The 23,710-nt window shown below is 36.0% G+C and overlaps 1 protein-coding gene across 1 annotated transcript in view; it reads right to left on the bottom strand.

The window, feature by feature from the left end:
• LOC6039067 overlaps positions 1–23,710 on the bottom strand; it is a 118,417-nt gene that overhangs the window by 41,704 nt on the left and 53,003 nt on the right. The window contains exon 2 of the mRNA XM_001848693.2: positions 7,785–7,837. The gene's annotated coding sequence lies outside the window, so the exon portion shown is untranslated. The remainder of the gene's footprint in view (positions 1–7,784; positions 7,838–23,710) is intronic.

A 23,710-nucleotide genomic window follows, 5' to 3' on the forward strand; every position in this document is an offset into this window, starting at 1 on the left:
TAAATTAAAAAAATGCTGTTTGATTTCTTGACTTATTATGAAAGATTTTTTAATATTCAAAAAATATGTACAGCGTTCTTTAATTTTGATAAGATTAATTTGCTTTTTTGAAGCTTTTTTTCAGCTAACTTTATAATTAAAAAGATGTTTTGAAAAAATACATTATTTTTGCTTACTAATTCATGAAAAATCAATTGCAATCAAAATCTTCAAAAATGTAACAATTCATTTAGAAGTAAAAACAGCCGACACTTTAAGAAACAAAAAAAGGCAAAATCCTAACAAAACGTTGAATTAGCAACATTTTATGTCAACATCAAAAACTAAACAAATATCATCAATTTGATCTCAAGATTATCTTTGAAATTTTGACACTAAATTTATTTACAATTTATGAACAGCCCTAAAGGCCGGTCATAGAACTATTTTGAAAAGCCATCGCGGGCCGGATAAAATGGCTTCACGGGCCGGATCCGGCCCGCGGGCTGGACGTTGGGCAGGCCAGTTCTACACGAAGAATCCGGCCCCGATCCGGGGAAAACGCCCAGCAGCACAAAACGCGCGTCAAGGGCGCCAATTGTGGTGGAAACCACACGGCGAATTTCCGTGGCTGTGCCGCGCGGAAAAAGTACATCGAGGAGCAGGACAAGAAGAAGAAAGCGCCAGCGTCCCGCCAACCTCCGAAGACTTCGAGCTCGACCGCTGCAGCCGCTGGCGAAGGAGCGGTTCTATCGACCAACCCAGCGTTCCCTCCCGGTTGGAGAGGTTCGTACGCTAGAGTAGCCGCTTCTGGGGGCGGTTCTCCCCCGGGACATGCTGATGTTACCGGTGATGATCTCTTCACGCTTCCCGAGCGTGAAGGGGAGCTGGGGGTAAGACGGCCAGGCGGGGTAAGACGGCCACCCCACTGTTTTAATAAGTATACTAATGAATATTACTAAAATGTTCAGCAATACTGTTCCTCATGCTAAATAATGCATATGGAGTCACCTTTGCCAGAAATATTGTTTGAAATAGTATAAAAATAGCTCAAAATAAACAAATAATTTTTGAACTTCAAACTGGATGTAATATTCATGAATTACAACTTAGGCATTTTTGTTAAATAACAATATGTATTTCTGTCTTCAAATATTTTTTCATGTTAAATTGAAGTTTTCCCTAGATTATGTCCCTCGAAAAAGTTCAAAAAATGCGATGAACTGTTTACAAAAAATGTTTAAAAAAATAATTTATTTGGGGGCAAGACGGCCACCTCCTCCGGGGGTAAGACGGCCACCCGTAATTTGTTGATTTTATTTGATATAGGTTATATTTTTGACGGTTTTTGACTATTAGGACATATTGTTAGATAAAGGAAAAGCGTTTTCAATAAAACTGTCCATTTTTAATCAAAATGCTGTTAACTACCGTTTTGACAACATTCTTTACTGTGATATAGCAAAACTCATTGAATAGTATGAAATCCTATCAAACTTTTCATAAAAATCGCTAATTTAATATTGTTTACATTATTTTGATTTACTTATTCTAATCAAAATACACAAACTATTTTTTTTGTATCAAATTGTGTTTTTAAACAGCATTTTTCTTCACATTTGAAACCTGATTTTTTTCAACCAAAATAGTTATGATGTTCAGAGAAGTCTGTTGAACTAACCATGTAGGTGTTTGGGTGGATTTAGCAAAGCTATTAAGTTAATTTATAGCATTGGCCGTCTTACCCCACATGGGTGGCCGTCTTACCCCGCGTATTTCATATATATACGATTTCAATAATTTTTTTAAAATTGCTGAAAAGTATTGAAGATTGGTTTTTAGACCAACTAATTTATGTCATTTCTATAATGGACTAGTAGTAGAACAATATGTACGTAATTTGAGATCAAAATAATCTGTTGTGTAAATTTTATTAGACTTCTCCCTTAGGGTGGCCGTCTTACCCCCATCTCCCCAACCTCTAAGTGAGCTCATGATGCTGCCTTGTGTAGCGAAGTTTTTCGACGTCAATAGACAAAACATACTGCGATTTAGTTTTAAGCTTTTTTTAATTTTTCCATTCTTGCCTAATCTGTTAGAATATCCAAATTCATCTAAATGAATTATAATGTAAACCATAGTTGAAAGGAACTCCAAAACTCTATTTGGTTATAAGAAACGAGAAATTGTAAATTGATTGTTTACTAATAAACACTAATTGAATTGAATTGAAACATACCATTATTTTGTTTTTCTGTCGCTGTGATACAGCCTAAAATCTATGTTTATCGGTGCACATAAACCAGAGCTTTTTGCACCATTATTTGTGTCAGACATTTTAGTATCTTCAAAACTGCGGGAAGACCAGCCATGCTTTATTTTGCGCTAATCTGGACAAGCTGTTTCTTTACAAGGAAGAAGAAAATTCACAGGACTCAGTACGAAATTTTGAAAATGATTCATCACCAGTGAACTTCATCAATTAGCCGAAGTTGACACTTTGGATGTTATGTCCAATAAGATAATTGATGCATTTTGACAAAAATAATTGCGGTCTTCAGCTGTATGCTTCGCTCTCTCTGAGCTTCCATGCTAAATATTGCAAAATTAAACATCATCATGTTTCGATAAATCAACTGTGGTACCAGCTGAACCAGCTGATGAAACTACTTCCACAATTTAAAACCAACTCAACTGCGAATGACCCATCTGGTCCATTCGTTGGAAGAACCGTAAAACGTTTCGTGAACTCGACATAAAAGCATGCTCACTTTCAAAGATAAACCAGCTCTGTAATTGCCAAAACAACATACTCTAGCACACTTTAAGATACGACGGAGCCTTAGCAATAGCTCAGATGTGTGCCACGTGCTCTTCAGAGATATAGATCTGCTCGAAACATGCATGGGGGAAGCACAGCAGTGCGGCTCCAAATCCGGCCAAAACTCATCAGAATAGACAGACAGATGGAAAACTAGGTAAAGATTATGATAAGATGTCTGGTTTATGATTGATTAATTTTGGTGTGCTTTTTTTTCTCTAGAAGTGTATTTTCAGTCCAGTAGGCTAACATGAAAAAGAAGAATTTTCTGCGGGCTTCCAATTTGAAACCAAATCAATTTGCATTTCCGTCTAATTTTGTTTTGTACCCTCAATCACAACCTTGATTGAATTAAATCATTCTGCAAAAACCACTGGAAAATCCCAACAGCGAAACTCATCGGGCATCGCTTCGTCGAATTTAATTTTAAATTAATCGAATCAATAACATCTAACACCGCGTCTGATGCTGCTCAATTGCGTGCTCAAGTGAAACCCCGTGTCGCTTGGTTTGGTGGCCACTTTTTTCTACCAGTTCCAAGAAAAGACCAAGCGGGTGGAAAATCTTTTTGAAAAGTTCACGAAATTCGTGCGAATGACACACCCTGGGGGTGGAGGTGGTGGTGCGCAAATATTTCCCACCTCGTCTGACGTTGGGAGCTTTGTTGTGAAACACGTTCTGGAATTTGGCGAAATTCCGGGAAATGAAGCTCGGTCGGATCAGCCGTTGGGGTGGAAAGCTATTAAAGCAGTTTTCCGACGCTAGCAACACAGATTTATGATACTCTCGTTCGTGTTCGTGGAAAGGACCTACCAACCTCCTGTGGCCGAATGGTTACGGGTTTCGCCTCATAAGCGGAAACTCATGGGTTCTTCTTAGGTTTAAATTCAGAGGAAGCATCTTATATTCAAGATTCAGTGTCTTAATACTCGAACAGAACGAAATTTTACAATGAGTGCAAGAGAGTAACACCTTGACGCTGTCGTGCTATCTTGTCAGTTTCTGACGTTCCGAGAAAAACGCGTTTAAATGTTTTACCTTGAATAAAGAAAAACGACAGCACAAAATGTAAACAATAACAAACACGTTTTTTTTTGGTTGACCATTCTGTACATTGCCCCGAAGTTTGGTTGCCGGAGTCCCGAGTTATAATTACAAATGTTTACGGTAGTCTTACTTGTACGTGCGTCAAACGCGTTCTGACCTGAAACCCCTTTGGCCAGTTGTCGCACTTACATCAATTTTCAGGCTGAGCCAAAATGGCACGGTAAGATCCAAACTGCTTTTATATGAAAAATGACAAAAATGCTCGGAGTTTTTTCGGTTTTTATTGAATATCTCAGGTTTGAAATCGAACTAACCCAATTTGGCCCAAAATCCACGTACGACAAGTTAGCACGATGACGACGACCTTTTACCTGATGTTTGGAGGGGACGTATGTTGTACGGGAGCTGCATTAAAAAAAAAACAAATTTATTCATGTAATGCAAGTAGCAAATTTAAAGTGCGCTCGGCTTAGTAGGCCCAAAATAGGGACAAATACCCTATTACATTTTAAACTGAATCTGAAGCACAAATCAAAAGTTTTCACATTTTATTTAAAATTTGGGTAATTCTCCGCCAAATCACACAGCAGTTGCTCCGACCCCTCTTCAATTTGCGCGAAACTTTGTCCTAAGGGGTAACTTTTGTCCCTGATCACGAATCCGAGGTCCGTTTTTTTGATATCTCGTGACGGAGGGGTGGTACGACCCCTTTCATTTTTGAACATGCGAAAAAAGAGGTGTTTTTCAATAACTTGCAACCTGAAACGGTGATGAGATAGAAATTTGGTGTCAAAACTTTTTTTCGTAAAATCGCAATAACTGGTGGTGTTTATAAGCAACCCCCTTCTGTCTATATATTAAATTTTTTGTAATTGTCTGCTCTACAACTTTGTACAACATTGTTACACTCTAAAAAATAACCCAGCAAAGTTAGAAAAAACACGAAATTTTAAAATGAAAAAAATTGTTCTAAACGAAAAAATGACCCCTCTGGGTCAATGTTGATTCAAAAAGTACATTAAATTTCCTATAAAATGACATGTCCCAAAAAATTTTACAGTCGAGTAACGGAAAATGGGGGAATTAAAAAAAAATGTTTTTTTTTTTTCGATGAAAAATACGTTTATTGGGAATTCTGAGTACGCCATCAAATCGGGCGTCTAATTTTACATAGAAGTCCCTTTGACACCAAATTTCTATCTCATCACCGTTTCAGGCTGCAAATTATTGAAAAACACCTCTTTTTTCGCATGTTCAAAAATGGAAGGGGTCGTACCGCCCCTCCGTCACGAGATATCAAAAAACGGACCTCAGATTCGTGATCAGGGACAAAAGTTAAGGGACAAAGTTTCACACAAATCGAAAAGGGGTCGGGACAACTTTTCCCGATTTCGTGTGAGTTGGTAGAGAATTACCCATTTGTTCAGATGAAAATGCCCATATATTTGGAGATTTTTTTAAATCATGTTTCAAAAAACATAATATTTCTATTTAACAAACTTATTTGACCTTCTCCTAGTGCAAAATTGTCCAAAAAAATCGAAAATGCATTACATTTTTCGATTTAAAATTATGTTCATTGAGAAAATCATGAAACTTTGAGAAGATTTAAATACTGTTATTCAGCACCCTTTTCTTAATTATAGTTTACTAACTTTTTAAACTTTTCACAATTTTATAAAAAAAAATCTTCTTGAGGTACTTTGAACACTTCTCTATCACGGTCAGTATGATTTCATAGCATTTCGTACACACTCAGTTTTTTATGCCGAACTTCGGCAGAATTCTGCCGAAAACAGAACAACTGAGCGCTCGGCAGAGAGTTCGGCAGAAAATTCATCTGCCGAAGTCTCGGCAAAAATAATTTTGACAGCCAGCTTTTTTGTGCCGAAAATCTCGGCATCCCTGAAACGAATTCAACCGAAAATCTCGGAATTTATCATAATAAAACCAAATCGAGATTCTCGCAATTAATTTAAAGCTTTAAAACAATATGCATGCATGCTTTTTTATATTTATTGCTCTTTTATGTATAATCTAATACAATCTGAACCAGAATGAATCCTATACTTCTACCAAGCACCATCGTCATGCATTTCCTTGGTAAAAGCTGCAAATGAAAGACCCTTTAGATATTATTTTTCCTAACAGATGTTATTAAAAATGTTTACCTTTCAAGTAGAAATCCAAGCAGAAATCCTGTAGAAATTCAAGTATAAATTTATCCAAAGTTCCGGAACTTAGTTCAGTGAGCACTACTCATATCGAAAACAAATATGGCTACCTCAACAACTAACCGAACAGCTCGGCACTTTCTAGCAAATTTGACAGTTGAATTGCCGAACTCGGTAGATTTTGGACATGCCGAGATTTTCGTTAAATTTAACTGACGAACTTCGGCATTTTGCTTAGATCTGCCGAACTATCGGTTAAATTTAACCGAGAATATTGGAACAATGAATTTTCTGCCGAGATTTCGGCAGAATATCACTTTGCCGAGCACGTTCGGCAGATATTTCTGCCGAAGTCGAATCTTCATTCTGAGTGTGTACGTATTTAATTTGTACTCGTCGTTTTGCAAAAAAAAAACAATCCTATCAAAGTCACCCCGGCTATCAAAATCACCCCGTTTTACGGTATATTAGCGTTTTATGGCATAAATCATTCGTTACAACAACAAACATATATTTTGGACATTTTTATTTTATTAGCTCAAAAACAATATTTGTTTTTTTTATTTGTTTCATGAAAAAAAACATGAGATTTTCTCATAATGTGACCTAAACGACATATTTATAAGTACGTACTGCTCTTTGATCTTATAACTATTTTTGAAAAAAAAAAAAATACCTTTCTTACAAAAGAAAAGTTAAAGCTTTGCTTTTGAAAAAATGCTTTTCTCAGATTTTTTTTTTGGAAATTCGTTCTCGGGTGGGAATTGTTTGATGCGCTCTTTCTACTGAATTTTGGCCCGAAACCCAGAACTCAAAGTTTGATTTTTGAGAGCCCTTTTTTCTGAAATACTTGTGCGACAGACGTATCCGCTTTCAACTAATTGTGCCTTTTCGATTCACAATTTTGGACCGGTAAATGTAGTGAAAGCCATTTTAGAGGCATGTTTTTTGGGCCTTTTTACAAACAAAAGTCCAACAACAACAAAAGTTCTCGCTCGAAAAGTCGTCAAGTCGAAGCATAAACGCCAGCACATTTATGCTGGCGCATATTGTGCTGCACATGTAAGCAGCCATGCCAGATATACAGATAAATCTGTATTCAACAGATTTGTCGATCCCAAAAATCTCAAGAATTTGTATATACAGATTTTTTAACAATGATTATACTTAATAATTTCAACATTTTAGTGATTGAATTATGCTTTAATATTATTGAAATGCTTAAAAATACTGTTAAAAATATACATACAGATAAAATACAGATTTATTTTCAAGAAAATACAGATCTGTCATAAACTAATCTGGCATCGTTGCTGCCAAGTTGGGCTCAACTCGATAGACTAAATTTCACCCACGTGCCATCGTTCAACTGTGAGCTTTGCGGTGTTTAATACTGCAACAAGAACCGCCAATCAATCGAACTCTTCCCATAACGTCTCTTCAACATCCACAGCTGCTGAATCAGGGAGCTTGTTGATTGCCTGGCTAATATTGTTTTGCGCATGTTTATCTACTGTACCGCATAAGCAGTGTATGCAAACATTCGATTCGAAGAGGGAGGGGGATCTCGTGTTGAACACCGCAAGATATAGCTGGAATAACAACAACAACAAAACATGCTCCAAATAAGTGTTGGCTTTGCGGGATCTTCAATTGAAGCGTGTTAAAAACGGCACTCAAACTGTTTGCCGATTTCGATTGTCGATTGCTCAACGAGAGTGAGATTTAATTATAGCGATAATTCGATGCCGGCCGGTTCTTACCTGGGAAAATCATCTCATTTTGTAGTCCGTTTAACGATGCCGGCGTTTTGGTGCTGAAATGGAAAGAATTTTGATGAAGAGAGGGAAACACATTAGATTATATTGCTTCATTACGATACGCTTGAAATGACATCTTGTCATAATTGCCCAATGAAATAGAAATCAATTGAAATACTGAAGAGTTATCAACTCTATTAAATATGCAATTTGTTAATCAACCAGCATAAGGCATTTTGAATTGAATTCAAAATTAAATCAAATTTACTTCTGCAAATCCTTTTCACAAAACAAAGTCCACCTGGAAACAATGTCACGAACATCTGAATATACCTGGCTGGCTTTGCATCTCTAATCAAACGTTCCAGCATGCCTTCACGAATTCAACATCAACAGCCACCTTGTGACAACTTTCGCAGTCAATTTTCAAGTGAAAATGATCTACATATTGTCGTGCGCAATCAACACTGCTAGAGCATGTGTGCAAATAAAAGAGGAACGGATTGCAATATTTGCATCGATTCGTACGTCGTTCAACAGTCGCATCGGATATCCCTTGGCGCATTCGTTACACTTTTCAATCCTGATATATTCAGCAAAACCCGGAAAAACTCCTTGCTTTTTTGACACATTTGAAAAAATCAAGACGTTTCGATCTGATCGTGATGTTGTTTCACAGCCGAGCAGTTCTATACGAAATCGGTCTTTTTTCTTCATTTTTAGTTTTTGCATTTTTTAATTCGAATGAAACTTTTTTGGTGCCTCCGGAATGCCCAAAGAAGCCATTTTGCATCATTAATTTGTCCATATAATTTTCCATGCAAATTTGGCAGCTGGCCATACAAAAATGATGTATGAAAATTCAAAAATCTGTATCTTTTGAAGGAATTTTTTGATCGATTTGGTGTCTTCGGCAAAGTTGTAGGTATGGATATGGACTACACTGAAAAAAAAAATGATACAGTGTAAAAAAATGGAGATTTTTTTATTTAACTTTTTATCACTAAAACTTGATTTGCAAAAAAACACTATTTTTAATTTTTTTTATTTTTTGATATGTTTTAGAGGACATAAAATGCCAACTTTTCAGAAATTTCCAGGTTGTGCAAAAAATCTTTGACCGAGTTATGAATTTTTGAATCAATTCTGATTTTTTTCAAAAAATCGAAATATTGGTCGCAAAAAAATTTCAACTTCATTTTTCGATGTAAAATCAAATTTGCAATCAAAAAGTACTGCAGTGAAATTTTGATAAAGTGCACCGTTTTCAAGTTATAGCCATTTTTAGGTGACTTTTTTGAAAATAGTCGCAGTTTTTCATTTTTTCAAATAAGTACACATGTTTGCCCACCTTTGAAAAACATACTTTTGAAAAGCTGAGAAAATTCTCTATATTTTGCATTTTTGAACTTTGTTCATACGACCTTTAGTTGCTGAGATATTGCCATGCAAAGGTTTAAAAACAGGAAAATTGATGTTTTCTAAGTCTCACCCAAACAACAAACCATTTTCTAATGTCGATATCTTAGCAACTAATGGACCGATTTTCAATGTTAAAATATGAAACATTCGTGCAATTTTTCGATCTTTTCGAAAAAAATATTTTCAAAATTTTTAAAGCAGCACTAACATTTTAAAAGGGCGTAATATTAAATGTTTCGCCCCTTTGAAATGTTAGTCTTAGTTTAAAATTTTTGAAAATATTGTTTTCGAAAAGATCGGAAAATTTCACGAATATTTCATATTTCAACATTGTAAATCGGACAATAAGCTGCTAAGATATCGACATTAGAAAATGGTGTGTTGTTTGGGTGAGACTTAGAAAACATCAACTTTCCTATTTTTAAACATTTGCATGGCAATATCTCAGCAACTAAGGGTCGTATCAACAAAGTTCAAGAAAGCAAAATGAAGATTATTTTATCAGCTTTTCAAAAATATTTTTTTCAAAAGTGGGTAAACCATCAACCCCTACCGGAAGGAAAAAACGCCAATCGTCCCACCTCTGAATGCCACTACGCCGCAGCCAGCAGAAACGTCATCACAAACTCCTGAAGTAACAGACAGTATGTTCTGTCTGGACCCAATGAAGCCGCCCATAGTACGCCTAACTGAACAGTCTGCAGTCGGCGATGGCCGTTTCCTGCTGGCCAGACTCCGCGAAATTAAAGTCTATGACAATCTCAGACTATACTTGGCGTATCTGAAGGACCAAAAACCGGACGTCTGCATAGACGGAATAACAGTAACCAGCATGCATGTCTTTTTTGCATCCAATGGCCTGCCTTCTGAACCTGAACATCTTATGAACATCTTCATGGAATACAACTCAACAATTGGAATTTCACCTAAGCAAACCCTCACCGACCTGGAAACCTACAGGAAATATGTAACAAACAAAAGACTTCAATACCTGCAGCACTCGCGCGAAACCGCCAACAAATTCTACCTGCCGACTACATCGTCGAATTTTTACAAGCATTGACGCCTTCTAACACGGAAGAAGAAATGACACCCTCGCAAGGGGCAGTAAGTACTATTAATAATTTAAGTATGTCTCCAAAAATTTCTTCAACGGAACAACAGAATGCGAATGAAATTTTAATTTATTGTCAGAATTTCAATCGCATGAAAAGCCCAGGCAAAATGAAGGAAATTTCTTTAAACATTCTCTCACATTCTTTCGACATTATTCTTGGAACTGAAACTAACTGGGACGAAAGCGTCCACCCTGAAGAAATTTTTGAAACAATTATTTTGTATTCCTAGGCAATAGAAATTTAAATCTAAGTCAGAAAAAGTCAGGAGGCGGCGTCCTCTTAGCCATAAATGCCAGACTTAATCCAAAAGAAATTGTAACTGAAAAACATTTTCAATTTGAACAAGTCTGGGCCAAAGCCACTATTGCAGGCCAAGTACACATTTTTGCATCAGTATACTTTCCGCCGGACCATGCAAATAAAAGTCGTATGAACTATTCTTTAAAACAGTAGAAATCATAACATCAAAAATGGAACCGGAAGTAAAACTTCACATTTATGGCGACTTTAATCAAAGCAAAGTCGAATTTATATCTGACCAAGAAAATGAAGCAATTCTTCTCCCAGTCATTGGGGAAAATGAAACATTGCATTTTCTCTTTGACAATATTGCAAATTATGGACTTTTCCAAATCAATCATGTAAAAACCAAAGAAATTCATTTTTAGACCTTTTATTCACTAACTGTATTGAAGACTTTCATGTACAAGAATCTGTAACCCCCCTTTGGAAGAATGAAGTCTTCCATACAGCAATTGAATATTCTATTTATGTCCATAAAAACACTTTGCCCATTGACTGGGAATATGAAGAAGTCCTGGAATACAATAAAACAAACTTTGTAGAAGCCAAACGTAAACTACTTGCAATTGACTGGCAAAATTTATTTAATAATGAAGGAAATGTCGACGAATTAGTAGGAAAATTCTATACGGAAATTAACACTATAACATCTGAAACCGTACCTACTAGAAGAAGACGACGTAATAACACAGGCAATAAATACCCAGTGTGGTTCACTCCACAACTAAGAAATTTAAAAAATAGAAAACAAAAAGCCTACAAACTATACAGAAACAATACAAATGACACAAATCTTCTGAATTATCTGAATATTTCCGACCAATTTTTTTCGGCACACAATTCTGCCAACGAAGAATATAATAGTAAAGTCGAATCTGAAGTCAAATCATGCCCGAAAAATTTCTTTAATTACGTAAAATCCAAATCCAAAAGTAGTAACTTCCCATCGCAAATGCAACTGGACGAAAATGTAGGCAGTAACTCAAAAGAAATTTGCAATCTTTTTTCAAAATTTTTCAAAGAAGTATACACCTCATTTTCCGAAGAAGACCGCGACCGCGACTATTTTTCATATATACCAGAATTTCCAAATGACGTCTCAGTCAATTCTTTGTCAGAAACGGAAGTACGCCAGGCATTGAAGGACTTAGACTCATCAAAAGGACCAGGACCCGACGGAATAGCACCTGCATTCCTAAAGAACCTTGCAGAAGAATTGACATTTCCACTGCATTATCTCTTCAACATGTCAATAAATACTGGAAAATTCCCACAAACATGGAAAAAGTCTTTTTTGGTGCCTATTTTCAAATCAGGCCCAAAATCAGACATACGTAATTATCGCGGAATTGCCCTTTGTCTTGCATTCCAAAACTTTTCGAATCTATTATAAATGAAAAAATCTTTCAGCAAGTAAAAAACCGCATCACATGTAAACAGAACGGCTTTTTTAAAGGCCGCTCTACTAGCACCAACCTTTTAGAATTTGTAAATTTTACACTGAATGCAATGCATAATCGCAATTTTGTAGAAGCAATTTACACAGACTTTAGTAAGGCATTTGACAGAATCGACATACCATTATTAATCTTCAAACTGCAGAAAATTGGAATTCAACCGAATCTTTTGGAATGGCTTAAGTCATATTTGACTAAGCGCGAACAAATTGTTCGCTTCCAAAATGTACTATCAGAATCAATTCACGTCACCTCTGGGGTTCCGCAAGGATCCCATCTAGGACCTCTTCTTTTCATCTTGTATGTAAACGACATTTCCTTCATTCTTAAAAAAATTAACGTACTTGTATATGCAGACGACATGAAATTGTATATGGAAATAGGAAATGCCAACGACAGTCATGTATTCCAAAACGAAATTAATCTTTTCTACACATGGTGTAGTAAAAGCCTACTCCAATTGAATGTAAATAAATGTAATTCCATTGCCTTCAGCAGAAAACATGAAACACCAAACATAACAGTATTATTAGGAAACCAACCAGTAGAAAAATGCAAAGTAGTACGTGATCTAGGTGTCATCCTAGACTCACAACTAACTTTTGTAGAACAATATAACACAATAATAAACAAGGCAAAAGCACATTAGGCTTTATAAAGCGCTTTGCATTCAACTTCCAGGACCCGTATACTATTAAATTACTCTATATAACGTATGTCAGGCCACTCTTGGAATACTGTAGTATCGTCTGGAATCCATACTATGCCGTACACCAAGCACGTATTGAATCTGTCCAAAAACAATTCTTACTGTACGCACTACGTAAACTTAACTGGACTGCATTTCCTCTCCCATCGTATGAAGCACGCTGCATGCTCATAAACATACAATCATTACAAGAACGTCGTAAATTTGCCATGCTCTCTTTCATCAACGACATTATTTCTCAACGCATACAGTCAGCAGCATTATTTTCAGAAATACGCAATAGTATTCATGAACCAAGCCGTACTCTTAGACATTCACCACTTTTTAGCATAACTGCATACACGACAAATTATTTAAAAAATTCGCCATTAAATCAAATGATGCGCTTTTATAATGAAAATTCACAGTACATACATTTCGACATGTCTAAACCGGAACTACGAAAAAATCTATACAATAGAAATAATATCTAGTATGTAAGAAAATTGTAAGTAGTCTACATAAGCTTGACGAATAAACAATAAACAAACATGTGCACTTATTTAAAAAAATGAAAAGCTGAGACTATTTTCAAAAAAGTCACCTAAAAATGGATTTAACTTGAAAACGGTGCACTTTTTCAAAATTTCACTGAAGTACTTTTTAATTGAAATTTGATTTTACATCAAAAAATTAAGTTAAAAAATTGCGACCAATTTTTCGATTTTTTGAAAAAATCAGTATTGATTCAAAAATTCATAACTCGCTTAAAGAATTTTTGCACAACCTGGAAATTTCTGAAAAATTGGTCCTCTAAAACATATCAAAAAAATAATAAATATAGTGTTTTTTGCAAATCAAGTATTAGTGACAAAAAGATAAATAAAAAATCACCAAACATGTTTTTACCGTGTATCATTTTTTTTCAGTGTAGTCCATATCCATACCTACAACTTTGCCGAAGACACCAAATCGATCAAAAAATTCCTTCAAAAGATACAGATTTTTGAATTTTCATACATCATTTTTGTATAACCAGCTGCCAAATTTGTATGGAAAATTATATGGACAAACTAATGATGCAAAATGGCTTCTTTGGGCATACGGAAGGCACCAAAAAAGTTTCAGTCGGATTAAAAAATACAAAAATCAAAATTTAAGAAAATAGACCGATTTCGTAGAGAATTGCTCTATTGATTGAATTTTCTGATCCATTTAGTGTCTTGGGAAAAGTTATCGGTATTGTTAAGGACTATTTCATTTCACAAAATTTGTATGTTTTATTTTTTAGATTTTTTATGGGTAATTCTCTACCAACTCTCATGAAATCGGGAAAAGTTTCCCCGATCTCTTTTTCTTTTTGCGCGAAACTTTGTCTGAAGGGTCCCATTTTTTGGATAATTTGCAGCCTGAAATGATCATGAGATGAAATATTGATATCAAAGGGATTTTTTTATGTAAAATTGGACGCCCGAATTGATGGCATACTCCAAATTCCGAAAAAATATTTTTCATTGAAATAAAAAAACACTAAAAATTTCTGAAAACTCTGCCATTTTCTGTTATTTAACCGTAACAAAGTTTGGAACATGTCATTTTTAAGGAAATTTAATTTATTTTTCGAATCGACACCAAATTTCATGTTTTGCAAGCTGAGAAAAACGCATTTGAAGTTGGTCCTTCACATAAGGCTACGTGTTAAGTTTTCGCGAAAAAACTGAATTTCCCCTGATTTCTAGCACAAAGTACTGGATGTTGTAGGCTTTTTTGAAAGATCACACGATTTTGAATCAAACTCAAAAGTGATGAAAATGCATATGGGACATTTATGCGACCAGGGGCAGCATAACAAGTATTTGAATAAGAAACCAAACCTAAAATGAAAAAGAAAAAAAAAGTCTAATTCTTCTGGAGTGTTGGCTCATCAAAGGATAGTTCTTTATAAAACTATCGCAAAGCGCTTGATGAACTGCTCTTCTGCACTCTGGTGGTGGTGGCGCCCGGAGCCACATGACTGATGATTGCTGGAAAATGCAAGCTTCCACATGTGTTTGCTTTCCCGGAGCATACTTTTTAATTGATTGCACCCCGGAGTGCACTGATAACACATGCCGCGTTTGAAAAGCCCAGGTCCCATGGTGGCGGCTTCCGGTGAGCAGAATGCTGATGGGGTGACGATTGCGATTGTTTGATAACCCAGTGGCCAATAAATTACACAAAGAGCTGAGGCTAATGAAGAGTCATAATTTACCCCCGAGATCTGTAACTCAGATAAGAACTGATGCCTGCATTTACATTCATTTTAATGGGTTTGGTCCTGTAAGACATTTCGAATAATTCACAGCAAAAAGAGGAGTAATCCATCTGCGTGTAAAAGACCTGGGTGTAAAATAATTTTTGCAATGTCCTATGAAATTCTATGTAATATTATACCCTGAAATATGCAGCCCATCAGTATGCGAAATCTACTTGACCGAAATGTCAAGCTCTTATATGCGTTTATCCTAACTGTTGGTGCTGGGTCGGTTGCAACTTTTTTGTGTTTACAAAAATTTTACATGCAGTATGTAATACCCAGGGCTGTGGAGTCGGAGTCGGAGTCGGAGCCGGAGTCGGTGGAGTCGGGTCTTTTTGGGGACCTGGAGTCAGAGTCGGAGCCGGAGTCGTCAAAACTCGAACAGCTGGAGTCGGAGTCGGCTAAATTTTATGAGCTGGATTCGGAGTCGGAGTCGGAGCCGAAAATTTCTGATAACCCGGAGTCGGAGTCGGAGTCGGAGTCATCTTAAATGCAAAAAAAATCTTGTTGTTCAGTATTTGCTATAAAACAGCTTAACTTACAAAACTTCTTTTATTTTTAACTGTTTTTTTTAAGTCGTTTGCACTGAATTGCCATTTTTTTAAAGATTTATCAGATGCCATTTTGTTTTTGAAGCCTTTTATTGTGATTGGAAAACTCTTATTGTGTTTTTTTACTAAATGATAACCTGTTTATTCTCTCTTACCCAAGTATTTCGTATTATAACTTTTTGTAGTCAGAAATATTTAATTGATTCTTGCAACCCTTTCAATTAAAATTTGACCAAATTTAATCTAGTTCTCTCTGAAAACAGTACACACACAGTCATTTTTTACCCTGATAGCGAATGTCTTGGAGGTTTTAAGTAAATCATTTTTCAGGTAAAAAATACGAGGAACAAAAAAAAACAAAAATAATAATTGCTGTTTTTGGAAATCGAAAAAAGTCACTGACAGTATAACTCTTCCAACAAATATTCAATCGTTATAACAATCTATTTCTAAGAAATCAACATGTGCATTTTGTTTTAAACTAAGTACAACAAAATCAAAGTGTTGCATTTAAAATAATTGAAACTGACAAATAATTATCCATACAGTTGCAACTTATTTTGAAATAATCATTGAATATGTTAAATATAATCGATAATCTTAATGTATACTATTTCTCTACTAAAATCTGAGAATGTTGATCCTTGACAAACTATTTTAATATCGTTGCAAAAAATCGTTAAAAAATCTCTAGACTTCAGTACCAAAAAGTACACAAAATTATCAGTGATCCCCGTGCACCGCGTTCAACCGCGTTCTCTGTTTTCTGTACTCGATCAAACACCAGCACTGCGTGTGCACGCGTACAAGCAAACCTAAACTCTGCCGTGTACAGGCTGTACCCGTACACGAACCTCAAGTTTAAACCGAACCTTGCACCTCGGGTACAAACCCCGTGTAGGCCGACGACGCAGAAAAGAGACAAAAATATTTCCCTCACGCTCCCTCTGCTGTAACGTGGTGTTTCATTCTCCGCTGCAATCACACTACAGCGTTTGCCACAGAGAGAGTGAGAAGCAGTCATTTTTTCTCGTCTCTTTATACGCTCTTCGCTCGCACGGCGTTGTACCCGAGGTGTGCACCCCGTGTTTACACGGCGTGTAAACTTGAGTGCGCCGTGCGGGGAGAACTCGAACATGGTAGCCTGGTGTGTTTGAGGTTCATCTACACTGAAAACTTGTACGGCGTGTACGGCGTGCGTGCGTTTCGGGAAGACTGAAATTATAATATTATTCAACCGGTAATAATTTTCTCATATTGTATGTCCCACGCCAATATTTCGGAAGGTGATTATCATTGCAAATCAATGTACCAAAAAAATGTTTTATGGAAAGGTCATTTTAAAATGACCTAGAAAATATGTTACCTGTGGATTTTGGTTTTTATCCGATATTTTGATATTTCATATATTTTGAAGGAGGCGCACGATCATTCATAAAGCTTCGTTTTAGGTGAAGATTCAAGAAGTTTGCGCGCCTCCTTCTATGTATATTGAAAGTTTTTAAATTAAAATAAATCAATGATTCTCAGGTAAAATATTTTCTAGGTCACGGATATTTGAAAAGGACCCCTTAATTATCTTTTCCATGGAGACATTTTTTAGATACCTTGATTTGCGATCATAATCTTTAAATAGTAGTATATGCAACAAGTTGCAAAAATAAGTTGTTTAAGCACGAGTCGTACATTTATCCAACAAGGTTTACCGAGTTGGACAAGTACGATGAGTGCTGCAAAAAAAAAAAACAAGTTTTGCAACGAGTTGCTTACAACATTTTTTGCAATTCCGAAAAACGCCTTTTCAATGGAAACTTATGTCAATTATTCATGTGTTAAGTAAACCCACCGTTCAAAACAAAAAATATTGAAAAATGTTACTTTTCGATACTAGAACTGAAAAATTGTACTTTTGTTTATAAATTTTTAATTTTGTTATTTTTGGTAGGGAAAAGTAGGCCGTTTCGTTTCTCCAGAAGGACAGGAAAAGTTGACAGTTTCACAGAGGAATTGCAAAAAAACAGGGTGACTTTGATAGACAATGTGCTTCTTATAAATGTCAGCTTAAAAGTGTGCAAATTGAATTTATATGTTAAATCGATCATTAAGGCCAGGTTTCTTTGAATAATTCATTCAAAAAAATTGCAATTTGATATTAAAATATATAAGCTTTTTATAATTTAAATGTAAATAAAACAAACAAGCTAACTTGAGGTTAAGTAAATAAAACCCAATTTAATTTCAAAACTGTTCTTCTGAAAATGCCTTCAAAACTGGAGATAGTTTTTGAATTCTGTTTCAACAACGTATAAAACTTGTAACCTACACAGAAAAAAAATCATGGTAATATTACATCTGGGAAGGGGTACATCTTCTATGTCAGAAAAAAGGTGTAATTTTACCTCTGGAAATGTGTAATTTTACCACTTTTCTGGTGTAATGCCACTTTTTCAGTCTAAATTGAGGTAAAGTTACATCATAGGAGAGGTAATATTCAACCTTCCAAAATTACAGCTTCCAAATTTACATTAATTTTTACTGTGTAGAAACTTTTTTTCCGTTGATTCTTCCTCGAGAAAAAACATAGCAGTTAGAGAGTATTTAAATAATCCTATTTATCAATGTTTTCAAAAAAATAGATAACAAACTTTTGAAACATTTCAAAATATGTGGAGTCGGAGCCAACAATTTGTAGAAAGCTGGAGTCGGAGTCGGAGTCGGAGTCGGCTAGAGTTGGTAGGCCGGAGTTGGAGTCGGAGTCGGTTGGGACTGAAAGCTGAAGCCGGAGTCGGAGTTGGAGTCGTCTAATCTCAGAAAGCCGGAGTCGGAGTCGGAGTCGCTAAAAATATGACCCGACTCCGCAGCCCTGGTATAATACCGACTATTTTATCGACTTAATTTTGCTGGGCAAGATAGGACGCAATCTATTTTTAAACGATGACTCAGCACTACTCCACTTTTGCACTTAAAAAAACAGACGGCAGCACGATGTAACGTCACGTCCCTACACAGAAAAAAATGTAAATTTACTCGACACGGACAAAATTAATTACATGTAAACTCAGTTGATGTAAATTTGGGATTCGACGGTTGAATCAAACGTAAAATCATGTTTTTACGTAAAAATTGTTGCAAATTTACATCAAATTGCATTTAAATTTCAATGTTTAATGACGTGAAAAAGTGTTACATCATAAATAATGTAACAATCGGATTTTTTTGTGTGTATTCTTTAGAATGCGATTTTTCAATCAATTATTTTAATGCTGATTATTACTAATTATTGCTAATTATTACTATCGAGAAATCAATCAATAAAAATAGATACTTCGTTTAATCAAGAACCACTCAAACGAAAAAAAAATCGATTCTCGGTTACTCCGGTATTGATTTTTTTTTCTGTGCGGCAACCCAACAAAAAGGCATTGCAATGATGAGCACCCAAAAAAATCTCATCATAAATCGAAAATTGCTGGGTGTGAATCTGATTATTCAGAACCGTTAATGAACCATCAGCACCCACTCAACCTCATTACGCCGCCCACCAATCATGCTGTTATGATGCGTGGATAGGAAGAATAAATCTCTGGCATCAGCTTCGATGTGCCAATCAGCCTGCCAGCCAGCGAAATTCCACAACTCAACTCATCACCGGAGGCATTTCACACTTTTTTCTGCGGCATCGTCGGCATATTCTGGTGTCAATAAAAAAAAGTTATAATGAGCAGCTTTTGTGAAGTTTCCATTCGATTCCATGGAAAAGAGTGGCTTTTGGGATGAGTGATTTAATTTTTTTTTCTCTGAATAAAGTAACTTTGATTTTTCTCCGCACAATTATGTAAACCAGTCATACAACGTTTGAGCTTCGGGTGAATCTGAGGAAAAAACTCAATCACTTAATTTAATTAAACGTCGAAATAATTTCCATCGAACAGAAGTCAACTTGTTCTGGTTGACTTCCGAGTTCACTCACGTTCAGGGATTATTCGAGCTGCTCTGGTGTTCCCGCTCGCCTAGGTTGAACTTTAGGAGAATTCACGTTCCCAAAAACCTTCCAACTTCAAGCGAAACTAAAAAAAAGTCGAGCATCAACACTTCCCAATCCCCTTGTCCCAGGTGTGTGATGGAGATGGAAGCGGCCGACAATGGACGGTTTTCTGATTCAGTTGGAGTTAGTTGTATTTCCAATTCACATTTCCTAGGATACATGTACTTGAATAATCATCGCTTAAACATGACGAAATCCAGTCTGCAATCCGCTAAAATCACCGTCTCCTGGCGAAGCGGAGCGATTCTTAATGTCCCAATAAGCCATTTTGCAAAAAAAAAACGCAAATTTGGGGACTGTCCATTGGAAAGTGCTACAACCAGAATTGGGCATCGACATACGAAAGGATAAAGAGCACGGTTCGCTAGTAAATTGGTACTGTGAACGGACGGAGAGGATAAATTCCGAAATTACCGAGAGCGCTTTACCCAAGAATTCATTTCCCGAAAAAATCATCTTTAAAAAAATAGTACCGATACCGAGACTCGAACCCAAGACCTTCGGCATAATGAGCCGTGCCTTTGCCGTATCGGCTACCATGGTTTAGTTATTATTTGTTTCCGAGATATGGCCATTTGAAAAATGGTTTATTGAGAAAATGATGAAAATCGCAAAACTTTAGGGCGGTGCTAAAATAGAAGTGGTGGTATTATTTGGTTCAAAATCGGAATTCTTACATTTTTTGACAGTAGCAATAGCTCCACCAAATTTGAGCTTGATCAGAATAAGTCGATTTCGAATTTCGAGCCAAACATTTCATTAGGGCACAAAACCAAAACGTAAACATTCGGGAATGTTCCACTATTCCATTCATTAGTACACTCTCTCCAAGATTCAGATTGATAGCAAACAGTTTCCTATTGAAAAAATCAAAAACACAAAAGGGCACATAACAATGTTCACTCCAAACTAGACAAAAAGTTCAATTGTGCCCTTTTCTTTTTCGTTAGTTTTTCGTAGTTGAGGAACTTTCTATGTTATAAAGTGAACTTTTCATACATTCTTAACACTAATTCACTTCAAAACAAAGTTTGATTTACGTTTCACCAAGGATTTCTGCACAAAAAAACTTCGTCGAAATACAATATTTGTTACGGTCTCACGGCTGCTGTTCAGTACACTTTTGAAGAATTTTTATGTTTCACATACCTTATCTACATAAAACTTCACCAATTATCAAAATTTCCGCTGGATTCCTCATTATTTCTAACTAAACAAAAGGGCCCATAAACATCATTCAAAACAACAATCGGGTGACAGCGCTTTAGTGCCCTTTTAGTACTAATCGAAATTGGAGCCTAACATTTCAAAAGGGCACATAACTTTTGTAAACAATAGTGTATCCCTTCCACTCCAATGACAGTTTACATAAGGTGTGAAAGGGACACACTCTTGCCTCAAAAAGTTGTGTGCCCTAATGAAATGGCAAGCACGAATTGCATTCAGAAAGGGCTCATTTTGAACAACAGTTGGAAAGTTAAAAGGGCCTAATAACGAGATTTTTGAAATTATGAGTTTTATTGCGAAAATCAACATAAATTAGGAAGCATTCAAGCAGAGTTGAGGATAATGATGTGTTTTATCGTATCATTTGTAAAAATACCTTCAGTCAAGCTTCTTTTTTAAATAAGAATTGAAACAAGTTGTCCACTTTTTGCAAGCGATTTTCTCGAATCTTTTGGTTTTGTGCCCTAATGAAAAGTTTGGCTCGATTTGTACTTTTTTGTGTACAGTTGAGGCGAAATGACCCGCATATCAAGAAGGGATTTTCTGATCGATTTGGTGTCTTCGGAATGATGTGTAGGTTATGCCTAGAACTACACTCAAACCCCGATGGTTTGACACCAACTGTTGTCAAACGAACGGGGTCACGTTTTAGTTTGACACCCCTTTTACACGGAGTTCACAAACACTACTAAACTTTTGATTTGAAAGTGTGCGTGAGCGCCGTGTAAAAAGTGACAGTTCGTCACTTTTTAGTTTGACTTTGACCAACCAACGGGGTACAAACTAAAATAGTGTCAAACGAAAAAGTGACCAACCACCGGGGGTTGAGTGTATTCAGAAAAAAAATAACTACAATCTAATTCATAATAGAAAACTCAACCTTGACAAATTTTACTACATTCGATTTGTTCTATCGAGTCTTCATTGCTGCAACTGATGAGCAATTCTCTGAGATTTCGGTCATTCGTTTTTTTTGTAGTTTTTTATCCGGCCTTCGGTATGGCCAAAGAAGTCTTTTTGCATCATTAGTTTGTCCATATAATTTTTCATACAAATTGGCAGCTTTTTGATCGATGTCTTCGGCAAGCTTGTAGGTATGGATTAGAACTACACTGAAAAAAAATGATACATGGTAAAAAATACTGATTTTTAATTTAATTTTTTGTTACTAAAAATTGATTTGCAAAAAGTAAATACTATTTTTCATGTTTTTACATGTTTTAAAAGACAACAAAATTAAATGCCAATTTCTCAGAAATTTAAAAATCGATCACAAAATCCACCCTCACAAAATCCACTTTAACGACTTCGACCACAAAAGATCGGGTTTCTGTTCGTCGCAGTGGTGCTAACTTATCGTACGTGCATTTTGGGCAGAATTGAGTTAAGAACGCAACTTTATGCTTAAAGAGTAAGAGCTAACAGATATAAGCTAGAACTTACAGATATAAGCTAATCTACTATCCAGGTTTCTACCACACTGAAAAAAAATATTCTATTTTCAGTTATTAGCAATGACGAACTTTCCGGTAAAAATATTTACCAGACTGAAAAACCAAGTCTGTCATATAGAAATTGCCAAAAACCACCAAAAACCCAATTTTTTCAACATTTTTATTTTTAAAACGGCTGTATCTTCCCAAGAATTGGACATAGGACAATGGTCAATATGGAAACCTTTATGTAAAATTGTCTGAAGAATCGATTCCCACTACCGGTTTTTGAAAATTTCGACGTTTAGATCACTTTTCAAAAAACAGTTTTAGTAAATGATTTTAGTATTTTTTAGGAGAGACATACCATCCTGCATTTTTCGTTAGTTTTTTGGTAACATCTTAGGCTATTTCCTCAAAAATTTTGAACGAAAAAAAATCGTGACATCACCTTTAAATTTGAGTATTAGACTTAAAAATAAAAAAAATCTCATATAAGTGGCGTTTATTTTTGTTTCAGTGTATTTTTTTCAGAAAGCTCGTCCAATTTCCTACAAGTTTGTCTTTAACCACTTTTTGATACGACGCAACTGCTTCGAGATACAGTAATTTTAAAATTGCAAAATACAAAAATATTTAAATACCTTACACCCTTCTCAAATGTTATTTTCGAGTACTATTGGCTCCATATACACAAAAATGGCTTATATAGGTCTAGGATAACATGTCTTTAAAGTTTCATTGAAATCGGAGAGGGTCGGGTACAAAAGTACCAGAAAAATCCCTGATTTGAGCTGGAATTGCTCTGACATTAAATAATTTATTTATTGGTCATAGAAATATGCTAAGAGCTGTAAATCACCAGCTCATCACAAGAATGCCAAAATTTCCTAGGTAATTCATCGATCATTCCATTGCCTGAACACACACTTCGGCGCTATACCCAATTATGGTTTGTGCCGTAAATTAAACTCAACCAGGGGCGTGTTTAATCTTCCAAACAAAACACTCAAAGCTGTACAACTATTTTCGTTTTCCTTTAACCCAGTTTTAACAGGAACCGCTTCTTAGGGGTGCTCCAGGCAAGCAATTCCGAAGAAATACACATTCATCATCATCTCAGTGAAAAGCCCCAGCAGTGTGGCAAGCAATTACGGTAGAAATTTACACCTCGAAGCTGTACCGAGACTGGCGTACCGTGCAAGATAGAAACTTGAATTATTGAACCACTTAATCTTCGAATCTCAAACTCACCCCACGCCACGTTCAAGCCCCGAAAGAGCTTTCTGACTCGTGAGTTTCTGCGTTCCTGCCTAACGTGAAGCTTCACTTCCAAAATTTGCACAATCCAAGCGATACGGCCCAAACTTGGCCAGTCCCGTTGGATAA

Source organism: Culex quinquefasciatus, chromosome 1, assembly GCF_015732765.1.
Source record: "Culex quinquefasciatus strain JHB chromosome 1, VPISU_Cqui_1.0_pri_paternal, whole genome shotgun sequence".
Taxonomy (NCBI): domain Eukaryota; kingdom Metazoa; phylum Arthropoda; class Insecta; order Diptera; family Culicidae; genus Culex; species Culex quinquefasciatus.